The sequence below is a fragment of the Heterocephalus glaber genome, unplaced genomic scaffold (genome assembly GCF_053883595.1).
Source record: "Heterocephalus glaber isolate CG9 unplaced genomic scaffold, H.glaber_assembly_v1.0 deba00001608, whole genome shotgun sequence".
Lineage (NCBI taxonomy): Eukaryota > Metazoa > Chordata > Mammalia > Rodentia > Bathyergidae > Heterocephalus > Heterocephalus glaber.
In genome coordinates this window covers 38,647,179-38,665,429 of record NW_028258379.1, presented here as the reverse complement: position 1 = coordinate 38,665,429, position 18,251 = coordinate 38,647,179, and the positions used below count along the sequence as shown (strand labels likewise).

The window sequence follows — 18,251 nt, the reverse complement described above, 5'->3', positions numbered from 1 at the left end:
GAGCCTAAATTGTGCATGTCCTTTCCTCCCTTTACTGCAGATTAACAAATTCCATCCATCTACACCCCATGCTCACATTACAAACCCAGCCCCAGACCACAGTGAGTCTGTCTATGGAGGGTCCCTGCCCCATTCTGAGTGTGTAGTTCTTTAATTATGCCTACTAAACCTTTTTTTTATGCCTCTCATCGACAAGTCCTGGAAATTGTCTTTCTGTACCGGGAGTCAGCAAACCTACAACTCCTTCCATGGGTGACGAGTTGAGGGCCCCATCTCCTCACCGGAGGCTCTCCTTGTAGCCTGTCTGGTGACAGAACCACTACTGTAGTTTATAAAGTGATATTTTTGTAAATTCCTTAGGACTTTTTTGTGTACATAATTGGGTAGAGTACAAATAGAGAGTTTATTTTTCATGCTCTATGTTTTCTAAATTGCTTTGTTTGGTAGTTTAGAGTCCAGTGAATAAATGAGTTGAATACAAGTGCCCAGACAGAGCACCTTTGCTTTATTTCTAATCTCAGGAGAGGCTGTTCCTTCTTCTTTCACCGTGAAGTGGGTATTAGCTGTGATGTAGTGATACCGCATTGTGGTTGAAGCTGAATTTAAACCTAACAACTGACACGGAGCATTTTTCTGTGTTAATTAACCTTTCACATATATTTAAAGTGAATTGTTTATACAGATACACAGTTCATTTTTTCCAATTTCATTTCATGACCTCTTCTGATTGCATTGTGAGCCTTGTTTGCATGAGAGAGACTTGAGTTCTTTAACAGAACTCTGTGTGGTTCGCATGGGTTTCTTCCAAGTGTTTGACTCGTCTTTCCATCTCCTTAATGGCAGAGTGAGCGTTTAAAATTTTGATCAAGTTTAATTCATCAAATTTTGAGTTTACACATTGTGCTTCTGGTATCATCTTTGAGAAAATTTCCCTAGCTTTACATCACAAAATTGTTCTCTTATATATTTGTCTACAAGTTTTATGAGTTAAGCTCTTACATTTTAGGTCTGTAACCTATTCTAAGTAAATGTTTTCATGGTGAAGAGCCTGAATCTTTTACTTTTTCTTGTCTTTTCATCCATTCCCCCTTCTTTCCCCTTTTCTTTCTTTTGGCATATAGATATCCAAATGTTCCTTCACTATTTGTTAACAATATTATTCTTTCTTCATTGTATTGCCTTTGAAGTTTTGCTAAATCAATTAGCCGTAAACATATGAGTTAATTCTGTTTCTTTGGTTTATATGTCTATCTTTACACCAATACCTAGTCATACTGATTTTTAGTAAATTTTGAAATCAGGTATTTTTAATTTTCTCCAACTTTGTTCATCTTCTGGTTATTCTATATGTTTTATATTTCTACATAAACTTTAGGATCAGGTTGAGAATTTCTCTTAAAAACCTTTCTGAGATTTTTGAGGAAAATGGCCTTGAATCTGTACACCAATTTGAAACAAACTTCCGTCCTATGACTGTTGAGTCTTCTAATCCGTGACATGAACATGGTGTATCTTTCCATTATTTAGGTCAACTTTAATTTCTCTTGCCAATGTTGTATAATTTAACAGTGCAAAAGTATCACATTTCTATTGTTAATTTTAACCCTATTTCTTTTTTTTTTTTTCCCAGTACTGGGAATCAAACTGAGGACCTTGCACGTGTGAGTCATGTGTGGCACCACTGAACTAAATCCCTGGTTGTTAACCTTCTTTCTTTTCTTTTTTTTTTTTTTTTGGTACCGGGGATCGAACTTCAGACCTTGCGCTTGTGAGGCAGGCGCCAGAACCACTAAGCTAAATCCCCGGCCCAAAGAAAGTCAGGAAATACATTCTGAGAACCCGGTAGGAAATTCTTCTTCTGTTTTTTTTTTGGTACTGGGGATCAAACTCCGGTCCTTGTACTTGCGCAGCAGGCAGCGAAACCACTGAGCTAAATCCCCGGCCCTGTTAACCTTATTTCTTAATGTATTGTAAGCAAAAATGTTTTCTTAATTTTTATCTTCAGATTGAATATTGATACTCTTTAGACATATTATTGCTTTTTCTGTAATTTGAGCTTGTATCCTGTGATTTTGCTAAATTTGCTTATTTGTTCTAGTAGAAACTCTACAGATTTCTTAGTATTTTGTACCTTTAATGTCCTTATCTTATTGCATTGACTAAAACCTCCACAATAATGAATGTAAGTGGTAGTAACAGGGATTTCTGATTTCTTCCCATTCTTAGGGGGAAAACATTCAGTTTTTTCACCATAAGCTATAGGCTTTGCATAGATGGACCTTATCAGGTTGAGAAAAATTCCTTCTATTTATCCTTTGTTGGAAACTATTATCAAGAGTTGATATTATGTTTTGTCAAGTGATTTTATTACATCTCTCACGTCATCATTTTCCTGCATTTATTTTCTTAATGTGCTGTGTTATAGCCATTGATGTCTGGATGTCAAATCAACTTTGTATTTGTGGGATAAACTCTTCTTTCTTATGGTATAAATTATTTTCATTTGTTCCTTGAATCAATTTTCTAATATTTTACTAAGAAGAGTGGAATCACTTTTCATGAGAGATAATGTTCTACAGTTTTATTTTCATGCTCTGTGTCCAAGGTTTTAGTCAATGCAATAAAACTTTCTTTGCTGGTCTTTGATACCAAGTGAACACTGTCTTCACAAATTGAATTGGAAATATTTTATAGATTTTATTATCTGAAATATTTAGTAAAGTGCTAAAGATTAATTTTTCCTTAAATGCTTGATAAAATCTACCAGTGGACCTACATTGGTCTGGGGTCTATTTTGAGGCAAAGTTTCACATTACAAATTCAATTTCTTAGTATAGGTCTATTGAGATTTTTTCTTTTTATTCCTTAATCAGTTTTGATACTATTTCTTCCAAGAATTTTTTCATTTCATCTAAATTGTTTAATATTTAACATAAGATTGTTCCTAATATTCTTTTATAATATTTTTACTCCCTGATCTTCTGCAATGATATCTCCTCTTACATTCCTGATTTTGTTAAGTTTTCATTTCTAATACAAGATTCTACAGCTAAAATTTCCTAAGTACTGCTTTAGCTACATTGGAAAGCTTGTAATATCTTGTTTTTTCATTTTTATTTTGTTTGATGTACGTTTCAATTTCTTTGACCTACAGATTATTTAGAAGTGTGATGTTTATAATTTCCCAATATTTGAGTGTTTTCTGATTTCTTCTTGTTGTTGATTTCTAATTTAACTCTGTTTTGACCTGAGAAGGTACTTTATATTATTTTAATTATTTTAAATGCATTGAAAAACTTTGTAATACTTTTGCATATGATTCACCTGGAATAATGTTGCAGATGTACTTGGAAACAATGTATGTCTTTTGTTGTTCAATTGTTCTGTATGTGTTAGTTAGGTCAAGGTGTAGTGTTTTGCAATTTTCTATTTGTTTTAATTGTTCTGTCATTTACCAAGAGAGGCTTATTTAACCAATTATATTAAATTCAAGTGTACTTGTTGAGGTATCTATTACTGTCTTCAATTTGGTCAGGTTTTACTTCATTATTTTAAGGCTGTATTTCGGCGGGCACGTGCAATTACAATTACCTCACCCTGGCATATTGATGTTCTTACCATTGTAGAATTTGTCTCTGGTTCTAGAGACCTAAGTCTATTTTGTCTGATATTATTATGACTGGTACAGCTCTCTTCAGGTTGCTGTTTACATGGTATTTCTTTTTCCATTCACTCACATTTAATTTATTTGTGTCTTTAAATCTAAAGCATGTACTTTAAATTTAGACAACACTTAGTTAGATATTTCTTTTTTATTTAGTTTAACATTTTCTACTTTTTAATTGGGGCAGTTGGTCCAACACATTTCATAAAATTATCACTATTATTGGGCTTATATCTTCTATTTTACAATTTGTATTTTATACTACTCAAGTTATTTTTTATTTTCTTTTGTATAGGGACTCATAGGAGGCTGATTGTATTAGTCACTTTTTTGTCACTGAGAATTAAATTCCTGATACTGGCAACTTAAAGGACAGAGGCTTATTCTGGCTTACAATTTCAGAGGATTGAGTTCATTGCTGTCTGGCTGCAAGGCAGAACTGGCATTGAAGAAGGGCATGGTAAAGGAAAGCTGCTCAACTCATGGCACCTAGGAAGCAGAGAGGGAAGGAAGGAACTGGAGCCAGGAATACAGCGTTCCAGTTTGTGTCCCAAGTGACCGTCTCCCTTTGACCAAGCCCCATATCTGAACACAAGACTTCTGGATGACATTTAGACCTAAAACATTACATTTTGTCCCTGACTCCCAGAAGGCTCATGTCCACCTCATTAGGCAAAACGCATTTGGTCTGTCTCCAAGGGTTTCCGAAGTCTTAATAGTGCCAGCATTGCTGGAAAGCCTACATCCAAAATCTCCTGAGTCTCAAGCCAAACTCTTAGCTGTGAACGCCTGTGAAAATCAAAAAGAAATTTAGACACTTTCAACATACAGTGGCACAGAGAAAACAATCCTGTAGGACTCACCCTATAAATTTATCCCAACCCGGGGTGAGAACAAGGATTAAAGACAAAAGACAAAGTAATAATTGGGGTAGGGGGCAGAGGGCTCTTCCTTCCAGTGAACAAAGAGCCCCAAACTGGTAGTACTCCTCTCTTTTATTAGACTCTCACAAAAGAGCAAGCTAGCTTGTGATCCAGGGTTTGGGGAAATTTCATCAGGTTCTCATAATTTACAGACTGCACCGAATGTATATTTTTAAAAATCAGAGTTCGGCTGTAGTTGACTCTCTCCTTGAAACTGCTAGTGAACACACCCAAGGGACAGCTTGCTATCTCCTCCCTCCTGTTTCAAGGAGAGTTCAACCCAGGCCTCAGCCTTTGCACCTGGTTTCCCACACATTCCCATTACAAAAGGGAGGAACGGGGGATAGAAAGGAATTGGACCAAAACAAGACTGAAACCCAGCAGGGCTAACAATAAATCTTGTAGCTGGTTATCCAGCACTTGGGCCAGGTTGTGGTGAGACATGAGCTCCAAAGTGTTTGGACCTTCCCATCCCTATATCCTTACTATACCGATACACTTATTATACCCCTATACCCTTGCAGTTCACATGGCCTCTATCTTGTGCTGGCTCTGGTCAGTGCCTTAGCTTTCCTCAACATATGCTCTGTGTTCCAGGCATCCCCCACTTCCTGGGATCTCCACTGCAGTTTTGACTTCACTTTCACAGCTTTTTCTGAAACTTTCTTTTTTTTGCGGGGGGAGGGGGTGTGTTTCTATTTTTCATTCAATTGTGAAGGATAGCTTTGCTAGGTATAGAATTTTTGATTGACAGTTTTAAATTTTTTATACATTAAACATGTTGTTTCATTGCCTTCTTGCTATTATTTCTGATGAAAAGTCATCCATTAATTATTTTTCCCTTGTACACAATAAGTCATTGGTCATTTTTTTTCACTTTCCAGAACTTCTCTCTGTCTCTGACCTTTAGCTCTTTGAGTCTGATGTCTGTAGGTGTGGATATCTTTACAGTCCCAATTTGGGCTTTTTGTAAAATGTTCTTGTATCTGCAGAATAATGTTTTCATGAAATTGTGAGAAGCTTTCAGATATATGTTTCTTTGAATATTTTTATTCCCCTTTTCTTTTGTTCTTTGACATTCATCACGTAATTCTTTTCTTTTCCCTTAAGATTAACTGTATTATGTGCCTATTGTTCAAAATCAGAAAAACTATTTCATATATTTTGTCCCATTTTTAAATTTAGAGCAGAAGAAAACATTCTGAGACCCCCTTTTCCATCATGATTGGAGGCAGAAGTCTTTCAAAGAGTTAGAAGTTGCAGGAGGAAAATCTTAGAAATTAGGAAACCATAGTAAGGGTACCTCAAACTCCTGAGTGCAAATTGCCCTCACATTTTTGTCTGACTCCCAAACTGTGTAGCCATGGAGCTAAGACTCAAGAATCCAATGGAAAAGCAATATCTGGAAAGCTAAAACTGCTAAAGGAATTTTAGCAGTTTCCCAGTGTTAGGACATGCAAGGAAGAAGTTCTTCATAAATATTTTGAGATTTCTATTAGGAACCGAAAATGTCTTATCTCAGGACCAAGGTGCACAAGGACTGACCTGCCCTAACAAAGCTTGAAAACAAAGTCTACATGGGATTTAGGTGACCCACCAGCTATTTAAATTAACATTCTTCATCCAAATGAAATCAAAAGTCTGTACAAATATCACCTATGATGTCCAGCATAGAATAAAAAATTAATAGACCTACAAAAAGTTCAAAAACTTGTCTTACAATCAAGAAAAAATAGTTTGGGCTTAATATAGAAAATTACATTAACAATCCAGATCTCTGAATCAACAGATGATGACTTTAAAATATCCATTGTAATATATTAAGTAATCTCCAGAAAAATGGCTATAATGTGTGAAGTAATGAGAAATTTTAGAAGAAATTGGAATCATAAAAAAGAACTAAATGTAAAATAATGTCTGCAATTAAACATTTATCAATAAGATTAACTTCATATTTGATATCTATATAGAGAAAATAATAAGTGAAAATGAAGATACGTCAAAGGAATTCTACAAACTAAATCTTGATCATAATGACCAGAGCCTCAGTGACCTATGGAACAGTATTAAGCAGTCTATAATATGTGAAATGAGAATTTCAGAAGGAAGTAAGATAGAAACAAGAAAAAAATTGAAGAAATAGTGCCAGAAGTTTTCCACATTTCTTTTTATAAAAGAAGAAAACAGAAATATCTTTAAAGTTCTGAAAAAAATTTGTCAACATGGACTATCCTTAAAAAATAAAGATATAGAAAAAACATTTCTATTAAATGAAAGCTGAGAAAACTAATTGCTAGTAGGACTACACTACAAGAAATGCTAAAGGAAGTTCTTTAATATGAAGCTATATAACCCTAGGTAGAAACACAGACATATAGGAATAAAGAGCACCAAATATAAAAAGAATATTTTTCTTAATTATTTAAAACAAGTGACTGCTTATATAATGATGTAATGTGGATTTTATTACATGTAGTAAAGAACTGCAAAAAGGATGGAGGAAGTTAAACAAAAATACACTGCAGTAAGACTGTTGTGAATGGCATGATTTGAGGTGTATCAATCAACTCAGAGATGAATCGTGTAATCCTTAAAGTAACCATTCAAAGAGATATTCCTAGATATCTAAAAGAAGATATTAATTGGTAAAATGCATTTTGCAACTGCAAAATCAATTGGTGAAATATATTTGATTATGGCAGGAGAGAAGGAACAAAAGAAAAAGAGCAAAAGTGAGAAACTAAACAAATAGCAAGACAGTTTACTTACAGCATCAGTACCTATATGAATGTAAAAATATTCTTACAGTAAAAAGGACACTTCATACTACAAGCATCAATTCATTAAGAAAGATAGTGACTTTAAGTGTGTTTGCACGTTATAACAGAGCTTCGAAATAGATAAGGCAAAAGCTTGAAAACTAAAGGGAGGAATAGTGTCTTAGTCATTTGCCTCCTCAGTAAGACAAAATGCCTGGGAGGAGGTTTATATTTGGCTCATGTTTCAGAAGTTTCAGTTCATGTTCAGTAGACTCAAGTGCAGAAATGTCATGGCTTCCCAGGGAGGAAATCTACTCAGATTGTGGTGACCAGGAAGTAGAGACCCAAGGAGGGAGGTAAACGCTTCCAGGTCATGTCCTCAGTTACCCACCTCTTTTGACCAGTCCCCACCTCCTAATAGGAAGTCAGGTATAGGCCCCAATAATCCAATCACCTTCCAAGCACAAAAAAATTCAAAATTTTAAATAAAAATGTAATATTACTCTTTCAGAAATTGATAGAGCAAGTAGATTAAAACTCTGTAAGACATAGAACATTTGAACATTCAACCATATTGATATAATTGACATTTCTAGACTACTATTTCCAACAAATGCAAAATGTGCATTCTTAAGTGCCCATGGAATTTCATCAAAATGGAACATATTATGCCATAGACAAATTTCAATATATATAAAAAGGTAGACTAATGGGGAGTGCATTCTCTGATTACAATGGAATTAAGTTACAAACCAATACCAAAAGATAATGGTTGAAAATGGTTATGGTTTTGAGCTAACATGTCCCCCAAATTCTCATGTGTGTAACAGGTGATTAGATTATTGGAATGCTATATTAAATGTGCTGTTAGGAGGTGAGGCTTGGGTGGAAGTGGGTCACTGGGGGTGGGACCTGAAAGACTGTATTCTTGTCCCCAGCTCCTTCCTTTGCTCTCTGCTTCCTGACTGCCATGAAGTAAGCAAGTTTTCCTCCACATCGCCCCTCTGCCATGCTATTTCTGCCTTGGAGTTAGCCAACCATGGACTAAAACCATGAGTCAAAATAAACCTCTTCTTTTTTATGTTGTGAATGCCAGATATTTTGTCTCAACAAAGAGAAGTGACTAAGATAGAAATCCTCAAATTTGAGGAAATTAAGCGATACACTTCTAAGTAATCAATGGGTGGAAAAAATATGATCAAAATTAGAAAAGCTCTCAAATGGAATGGGAATGAAAATATAACATATCAAAATGTGTGGTGTACACACATTTGCAACATATTTAGCCAGTCATCCACAGAACTATTGAAATCATCAAAAACAAAAACGTCTGAAAAACAGTCAAGGTTTAAAGTATCTAAAAAGATATAAAGTCTAAAAGTAATGGGATCCTGGTTCAGATAAAAGGTATTAGCATAAAACTAAGTAAATCCAGACAAAATATGGGCTATAGTTAATCATCATGTCCTAATATTTGCTCATTAGCTGTGGCAAATCTACCAGAAAATGAATGTATACATATGCCATATATGCAAGGTATTATCAAGGAAGGAAACGGGATATGCGGTATTTGTAAACTTTCTGTACTGAATTTGCAACTTCTTTGTAAATCAAAAACTATTGAAATTAATATATTTATTTAAAAAGTGACAGAATTCAGTGAAGCCAATTTTGGAGGAAAATTGTAGGTTGAATGTTTATATTAAAAAAGAATAAAAATTACTGTTAATGATCTTGTATTCCACTTTAAGAAGCTAGAAAAAGAAGAACATATCAAACCTAAAGTAAGTGAAATGAAGAAATTTAAAGATAAATTTGGGAATCTCTTAAATAGAATATGGTCAAGCAATACAGAAAATCAACAAACCCAAAAGTTGGTTCTTTTAAAACATTGGTAAAAATGATTTTTAAAAATCTGTCAAAACTGATTTTAAAAAATAGAAGAAAAATAAATCACCAATATCAGGAACGAAAGAGGTAACACTGCTACTCTTTTACATTACGAAAATAATAAGGGAATATTATGAGCAAATTTATGCAAATAAATTCAACAACTTATATGAAATGGAAAATTCCCTTGAAAAACTCAACTTACTAAAGCTAAGACAAGAAGAAACAGAAATATGAAAATCCCTATATTTATCTATTATGGCACTTGAATTATAATTTAAAGCCCACAAAGCAAACTACAGGTCCAGATGGCTTCATTTTTTATTTCTATCAAACATTTAAGAGAGAAATACTACCAATGTAATATGAACTTTTTCAGAAAATAAGAACAAAAATTTCCCAACTCATTTAATGAGCAGGGCAAAGGTGATACCAAGACTTGGAAAGGGAATTAAAGACAATTTTCAAGCAATATTGCTCAGAAACATAAGTGAAAAAATTTGTCTACAAAATAGGAGCAAATTAATACCAACTGTATATAAATGATAATACAGAGTGACCATATTAAGTTTATCTCAGGATGTGAGATTTAAAAAAAATTCAATGTTAGTCATCATATTAATAGGTTAAGGAGAATAATTATAATCACCCTGACAGATGCAAAGAAAGAATTTTTAATATTTAATGCTTGCTTAAGATTTTAAAATTAAAAAGGAGCACCTGGGTGAACTAGAATATAAGGAAATGCAAGTCCAAGGTCCTGAGTTCGATCCCCAGTACCCCCCAAAACTATATATATATATATATATATATATATATATATATATATATAAACATTCTCCAACTAATAAAGGAATTGTACCAAAAATCTACAGTCAATCTACATCAGAAATAAAGCAGAGATTTTCATTCCCATGACATCCATTTTATATCATTCTGGGTTCATCACCGGTGCAATAGAATAGGGGAAAAAAAGAGATATAAACATCTGAAAAGAAGAAGTAAACTTTCTTTATTCTCAGATGACATGATTTCACATATGAAAACTAAAAAGGATCCACAAAAATAACTACCAAAATAATAACTTACAAGGTTTTAGGATACATAGTCAGTATATAAAAACTAAGTTTCTATATTTTAGCAAGAAACAATCAAAAAAAGGAAATCTATGTCTAATATTTTTAAAATAGCATAAAACATTAACTTCTTAGGAATAAATTAAATAAGATAAAATCATTAAAATATTGCGATGATTATTGAAAGACAACCTGTTTAATGGGGGTATTATACCATGTTCATAGATGGGGAGAGTCACTGCTATATAAGATTACCACTGCGATCTGTAAATTCAACACAATCTCAACCAGTGCCCAAGGAGTCTTTTGTAGAAAAATTGATAAACTCATCCTAAATTTATGTAAATACAGGCTTATACTTTCATCTAAGATGAAGTAACATCAAATTTATTCTTTGATCAGAAACAAGTTTTTTAAACGACAAGAACTCAACATTGTTTTTCAAGACCATCAATAGAGGAGAGTCATCCCCGAGAGATGAGAAACAAACTAGGTAGACACAACTCATTGCCTTGAGAGAGTAGACAAGGTGTGGTGCCCAGTGGAGGAGCCCAGCAGAACGGAGCAGATCCCATGTTGAAGGTCTCCGACTAAGGGCCCAGGGGGACCAAGGCAGAGAGGGTTCGTAATGCAGTGCCGTGACCTGCACAGTATAGGGTCCGAAGCCGGGGAGAGAAGTGGGAGATGAAGAAAGGACGGTGAGACCAAGATTACTCTTGATAGGTGGGACCAGGTGGAACCACAGCTCGTGGATAGCCCGTCAGATGGCTCGTCTGGAGCTGGTGGCCTCCTGGAGAGCCACATGCTCTTTATTTGTAGTGGAAGCAAACAGGAAGAGAAGGCGGGGCAAATAGTGGTACGTGGCCTATGTGGCCTAGGCGGAACACAGCGTGATTGTTTCGTGATGGGGGCATGTGGAAGGGAGCAGGAAAGGATAGAATGTAACTGTCTCCTGGAGCTGTGCCATCCAGGGTCTACAGACACAGTCTGTTTGACTCTCTACTCTATGAAGGAGAAAGAGAGCAAGGAAGAGACGAGCAACCATCTTCAGGTTCGGCCTGTGGCAATGTAGAGCACAGGAGAGAAGAAAGCATGAAGATAAAGAACCCCAGATACCATCAGAGGCGCCTCTAGCCTTGGTCCGCTGCTGACTGTTAGCTGAGGAGCAAATGATTTGAACAGTTTAGGAGCAGCAGCATCTGGTGTCCATACGGGGCTGGGAGTATGTCCTATTCCAATGTCCTCACCAGAAACTCTCATGATTCATAGAGGTTTGGGTAAAGTTCATGGAAAGGTTTTGCCTCCATAATGGGAAATAATCAGTCCTAATCGGGGTCAGGACTAGAGTGGGGCAATGAGACTTCTCCAGCACAGAAGCAAAGGGAGGCCCTGCACTCACCTAACTCTGAGAATGAATCTCCTTAGCTTTTGCAACCAGGCACCTCACTTTCACTGCCTTTGTCCAGCCCTGGCCTTGGATTAAACACTTCTCTGGTCTCCTCTAACAAATTTCAAAGGCAAAACTCAAAAGATCAAACTGTTTAAGTGCATCTCAGAGAATAGCTTGAGAATTTTATAGAAACCCAGCACCCAGCAAAGTGAAACTCACAGTGTCTAGAATCCAGTGAAAGATTATTAGGCATACAAAGAAGCAGAGAAGTAAGACGATAAGGAAGAGAAAAATCAGTTAAAACCAACCTGGAACCATTCTCAGAAGTTAGAATTAAAGGACAAGGTCAATGAAGCCACTTACAGCTATGTTCCAGATGTTCAAAAGTTAAGAAAGTCATGGAGAATATTTTAAGAGACCAGCAGAACACCTAGAGATGAAAACTGCAATGTAGGCTTAGGAGCATATTATTGGGATTAGCAATAGGATCAGCAGCATATTAAACCTTGAGGAAGAAGTGTGAACTTCCAGTTTTAGCAATAGAAAATACTCAATATGAAACACACAGAGAAAATACGTAAGTGGAAAAGCACCCTCCTGTTACAGGACAGCTCCAGGCAGTCTAATATACCTATGATCGGAAATCCTGATGGAGATACGGAACAGAAAACCCTAAATTGATGAAGTTCTAATTCACCCCATTTTTTTCCTTTGGTACCAGAGATCGAACTGAGGGCCTTGCACTTTCGACACAGGTGGCGGAACCACTGAGCTAAATCCCCGGACCTCACCCCATATTGATCAATAGATATAATGCAATCCTAACCAAAATCTCAGGCTTTTACTTCATTTGGTAGAAATTAAAAATTTCTAAAAATTTGTATGAACATTCAGAGGAGCAGAAGTAGGGAAAACAACATTAAAAAATAAAAAGAAACAGAAGCTGGATGCTGGAGTACATGCCCGCCATTCCAGCACTCTTAGGGGCTGAGATAGAGAATCTCAAGTTCAAGCCTGACCTGGGCAATTTAATGACTCAGAGAGGCCATGTCTCAAGATAAAAACAATTTTATAAAAGGGGTGGGAAGTAGCTCAGTCAGTGCCAAGTACCTGGGTCTAATCCCCAGTACCTAAATAAATACTATAACAAAGTTGTAGGGCTGACTTACCTGATTTCAAGATTTATTAAAAAGCTACACAAAGATATTGACTGCAAGATAGATAAATAGGTGAATAGAACAGAATGGTGAGTTCAGAAATAAACTTTAAAAAATACCAAACTGATTTTTGATACCAATGCAAAGGTGGAAGAGTGGATGGTGGCAAATGATGATGGGTCTGTCGGACAGCCATATCCTGCAAGTTCAACTTTGGCCCATTAACTTGCACCATATACAAAAAATTAACCCGAAGTTTATCCTAGACTTAAATGTAAAATGTAAAACCATGCATCTTCTAATAAAAAAGATATAGGAGAAAAATCTTTGTGACTCCGAACTCGGCCAATATTTCTTAAATATGTCATTAAAAGTACACTCTGTAAAGAACTACATTGATAAATTAAAAGCAAAACCTTGTGCTCTTCAAAAGGCACTGTTAGGAGAATAAAAAAACAAAGCACAGACTGGAAGAAAATATTTTTAAAGCATGTGTCTGACAAAGAACTTTTATCTAGCACATAGAGAGCTCTTGACTCAGTTACAAAAAGCACAATCTAATTTTTACAATGAATAAAATGTTTGAAAATTTACTTGGTCCAAGAAGACACACGTGGATGGCAGATATGCTCAGTGTCAGTAGTCATTAGTGAGCTACAGTGAGACACCACTGCAGGCCTATTCGAATGGCTAAAATTGGAAAGACTCACCACACCCAGTATTGACAAGAGTGTAGAGCAATGAGTCTCCAGCACTGCTGGAGGAGTATAAGACCATGTGACCCCTTTGAGAACACTTTCTAAGTTCCTTAAACGTTAAACACGGACATGTCCTATGTTCCAGCCATTCTACTCCGAGGTATTTACCCAAGAAAAAGAAAGGGTTTTAGTTTGAGATGCTATCACAAAATGCTACAAACTGAGTGGCCCATCAACAACAAACATTTGTTTCTCTCTGATCTGCAGGCCAGGAAATCCACAGTCAAAGTACTGCAGATTTAGTGTCTTGTGACTCCTCATGGATGGTGCCTTCTGTACCCTTGAAAAGTAGGATAGTAAGTGGCCTTTCTTGGTACTATTGAAGTGTCAAATGCTGCCATCACTTGGAAACTTTTGAGAAGCTTTTTTTTATATATAAATTGACATAAAAATTGTGCATGTTTATGAGTTACCATGTGATATTTCCTGATGGTTTTATAGATGTAAATACACACTTACCTAGTCATTAAGCAGTTCTACTCTTAGGTACTTTCCTGAGAGAAATAAAAACACAAATCTCTAAATTTTTTATATAAAATCATATATAGCTGTTTTATTCATAGTAACTAAAAACCAGAAGCAATCTGCATGTCCTCCACAGTTGATGAATAAATACATTATAGGCTATTCAGGAAAACTATTCTATGGCACCAAGAACCTCTGACTGATATATGCAATGGCCTGAATGACTATTACAGTTTAGATCTAAGATACCCCCCAAAGTCTCCTGTGTTCAGAGGTGGGGCCTTTGGAAGATGATTGGAGCATGAGGTGCTGTGCTCCTCAGTGGATTAGTTCATTAAAGAGTTCATAGCTAAGTGTGCTGTTAGGAGGTGGGGCCTGGTTGAAGCAGGTGAATAACTGGAGGCATTGGAAGGGGGTATTTTTGTCCCTGGCTCCTCCTTTCCTCCCTCTCCACTTCCTGCCTGCCATAGGTTGAGCAGATTTTCTCCACCAGGCCCTTCCACCATGCCATTTCTGCCTTGGAGCCAGCCAACCATGGACCGAACCCACTGAAACTGCAGGCCAAATATACCACCCCTCTTTTAAGTTGCAGGTATCTGGTATTTTGTGCCAGTGACAGGAAAGTGACTAATACAATCACCATCCATGGAATTGGGCTGAATAAATCTAGACATGAACGAAGACAACTCTTTTTAAGTGAAGTTCTCCAGCAGGCAAGCCAAGCTCTGATATTAAAGAGAGAATGCTCACTGGAATAAGGCCTGATTAAAAAATGTTCTAAATGTTGATTTGGGAGTTGGGTATAAATCAACATTTAGAACATTTTTTATAAAATGTTCCTCTTAGGAACTGATAGATTGACATTTCAATCAGTCAAAAAATAAATAAAACAAATATAGAGAAGATTGTAATAACATATAAGGAAACCGAATTCTCAAGATATTGAAATGGCGGTCAGGGCTGGGTTTGTACCTCAGAGGTAGAGCACTTGTTTAGCATACCTGAGGCCCTGGGCTCTGGAACCAGCAGCAACAACAGAAACAAAATGAAGGAAGAGAGAGAGAGAGAGAGAGAGAGAGAGAGAAGGAAAGAGGGAGGGAGGAAGGAAGGAAAGAAGGGAGAAAGCTGAAATGAGAAAGACGTTCCTGTCAAAAAATTATCAAGCCTAGCCTAGAGAGCTTTACAGAAGAATTCTACTGAATATTTAAGGATCAGATCAGATAAAATACTCTTGGAGGCATTTTTCCAGAAGAGTGAAAATAAGAGAAATCTGCCTAACTCATTTTATGAGGCTAAACTAACCTGGATTCCAAATTTGGGTTTGGTCAATGTAAGAAAAAAAAAAAAGGCTATTTAATTTATAAAAATTGTTGCAAAATTCAAAATAAGCTTCTAGTTAACCTTGTGGTATATCTTGAAAAATGATCTAGTTGAGCTTATTCTAGGCATGCGAGAACAACTTCACATCACAAATCTCATGAATGTGCTATCTACTATATTAAAGGACTAAAAGAGCAACTGAGAAGTGTTTGGTAAAGTTCAACATCAAATGGTGATTTGAAAAAAAAAATTCTCAAGCAACTTACCAACTCAGCGAGACCCTGTCTCAAATAAAATTTTAAAATTGGCTGGAGGGCCGGGGATTTAGCTCAGTGGTTCTGCTGCCTGCCTTGCAAGTGCAAGGACCCGAGCAAGTTCAATACCTGGTACCAAAAAAAAAAAAAAGAAATGGCTGGGGCTGCAGCTCCGTGGGAAGAGCCCGAGTTCACTCCCTAGGACTGCAATTCAAACAAAGAAACAAACAAAACAACAACTCAGGAAACTCTCAGTAGGAACAAACATCTTTGTTGTGGCAAAGTCTTTACAGATTAAAACCTCAGTGGGAAATCAGCTACGGTACAGAGGTGCTTCAGAACCATTCCCTTGCACTTGGGAAATAGGACAAGTGGAGACACCGCAGCTATTCAGCCCCAAAGGGAGCCTTGGGCGGGGCCCCTGGACCAAGAAAGTGAAAGGCTGTGAAGAGAGGAAGAGAGGAAGAGACGGCTGTCAGCACACACAGATTATATGTCATCTATATAGCAGCCCAACAGAATGAACAGAAAATTTATCGGAACTAATAATAGAGCTTAGCAAGACTCCTGAATACGAGATCAACTTACTAAAATTAGTGGCTTTCCTCTACACCGGCATTAACCAATTAGAAATATAATAGAAAAAGACAAACATTCACAAGAGGAACCAAAATGATGAAGGATCTAGAAATTAGGTAAAAAATAAATGCAAAAAACCTTTTAGGGTAAAAGCCCAAATTTTCTTTAAAATGCAAAGGACACAAAAGAAGCCATGAAGAAGGGAGAGATAAAATTGAAAGCACTGGAAGGACCTAAAGGAACCCACAAACAAGTGGAGAGAGACCATTTCACGGACGCTTAAAATTGTCAAAATGTCAGATCTTCCCACATTAATCTATAAATTTCATGTAATTTTGTTCAAAATACCAGCTGGACTTTTTGAGAGACTTGACAAACTCATTCTAAAATATATATAAGCCATAATGTCCACAACTTGCTAAGTTTATTTTAAAAGGAGAGCTCAGGATTGAGGGTAAGGAGGAGGTGGGCTTGTCCTGCCTAGCATGGAGACATCCTGCAGGGACAATGCATTCATTTTCTTTTACCGTGTATCAGTTTTAAAATTTTTGTGTGGGGTTCTGCAGGTCAGAAGTCTGGCCTGACCCATCAGGTCTCTGCTGGGGCCATGGCATCACCTGTCACAGGCTCCTCTGGGGAACAGTTCATTTCCAGGTTCATTCTGTGGTGGGTCCAGTTGACTTTGGTGTGGGTGAGAACCTGTTTCCTTACTGAGTACCCACAGAAGGCCACTCCCAGTCCCCAGAGGCCTCCTGTGCTGTCTGCCAGACCCCTCTTTCTTCTGCAAAGCCCCAGATACTTTTCCTATCACCTGAGCCCGTGTCGAACCTCTCATCCAGGGAAGGCCTTGGCTCACCTTATTCAGGCCACAAGGATAACCTCCTTTTTGATCAACTCTGAGTCACCTGGTTAGTAGCCCAATCCCAGGAGTGATGCCCCACAGAGGACACAGGCTGCCCTCCCATTAGTGAGAGGGGTTCTACACTGTGGGGGTCTTAGGGGCATCTTGGACTTCCATCTACCATGCCATGATGATGAAAAGCCCACAGAGATTAGAGCCACACCCTTCACATAAGGAGGCACGGTCTAGTCATCCCTGGATATCAGAGGGACGCATTCTAGCATCCCCATGGATACCAAGCTGAGGAGGCTCAAGACCCTCCTATGACATGTAGCACTTGTAGGGAACCGCACATGTCCACCCGTATCCTCTCATCGGCTTTAGATGACATATAGCCCCTAATACCATGGAAGTGCTATGTAAATAATTGTTATACTGCATTGTTTGGGGAATGATGGCCAGAAAGGGAAAGCAGGAAGCCATCTTTTAAAACTTATTTGGTCCAAGACTGGGAGATACAGACAACGAAGTGTAAATGCTACCAGGGGAATCAGAAGCCAGAGGGGACGGTATAAATTTATCATCCCTTTGGGAAAACTGGCTCCCTGTATATAGGAAGAATTAAGTGGATTTCCTCACACTTCATACCACATGTCTAGGAAGTGTGGGCAGGTTAAATATAAATGGTTCAAATATTACACATGAGGAGTGAAACTATCACATGAGTTAAAAATGTATGGAATACCTCTGTGACCTTCAGGTGCAGGTGGGGCTGGTTAAGGTCTACAAAACATAACCCTCAGGGCGACTTGCTGGTGGGTTTGCCTACATCAGAGTTAAAGATACCGGTCCATGGAAAGTGGACTCCAGGTTAGGAGCAAAGGTCAGGCTGCGGTGTGATGTTTACAACAGGGACATTGGTGCAGGGCTGCTCTCCAGAGTACAGAACTCAGACACAAATTGGGCCAGTGTGTGGAACACAACGGGCAGTGCAGAGAAGGAAAACCTGCAAAGCTAACGGGTAGGTGGAGAGATTCGAGGGAGGGCAGGTCAGTGCTTTGCTCTTGGGGGCCCACAGTGACAGTCCGTCTGTGTGGTTTCCTTTTCCTTTCTCAGTGCTGAGGATGAGCCCAGGGCCTCATGCCTGCCAGACAGTGCTCTGCCCACCCGCAGCC

General features: G+C 37.4%; 1 long non-coding RNA gene across 5 annotated transcripts in view; it reads left to right on the top strand.

The window, feature by feature from the left end:
* The first annotated feature begins 14,160 nt into the window (after positions 1-14,160).
* LOC101697405 (uncharacterized) overlaps positions 14,161-18,251 on the top strand; it is a 28,894-nt gene continuing 24,803 nt past the window's right edge. The window contains exon 1 of one of the 5 annotated variants that reach the window (XR_015444963.1): positions 14,161-18,097. This is a non-coding gene — a long non-coding RNA (uncharacterized LOC101697405). The remainder of the gene's footprint in view (positions 18,098-18,251) is intronic. The other 4 variants (XR_015444960.1, XR_015444964.1, XR_015444961.1 and 1 more) reach the window with 4 other exon arrangements.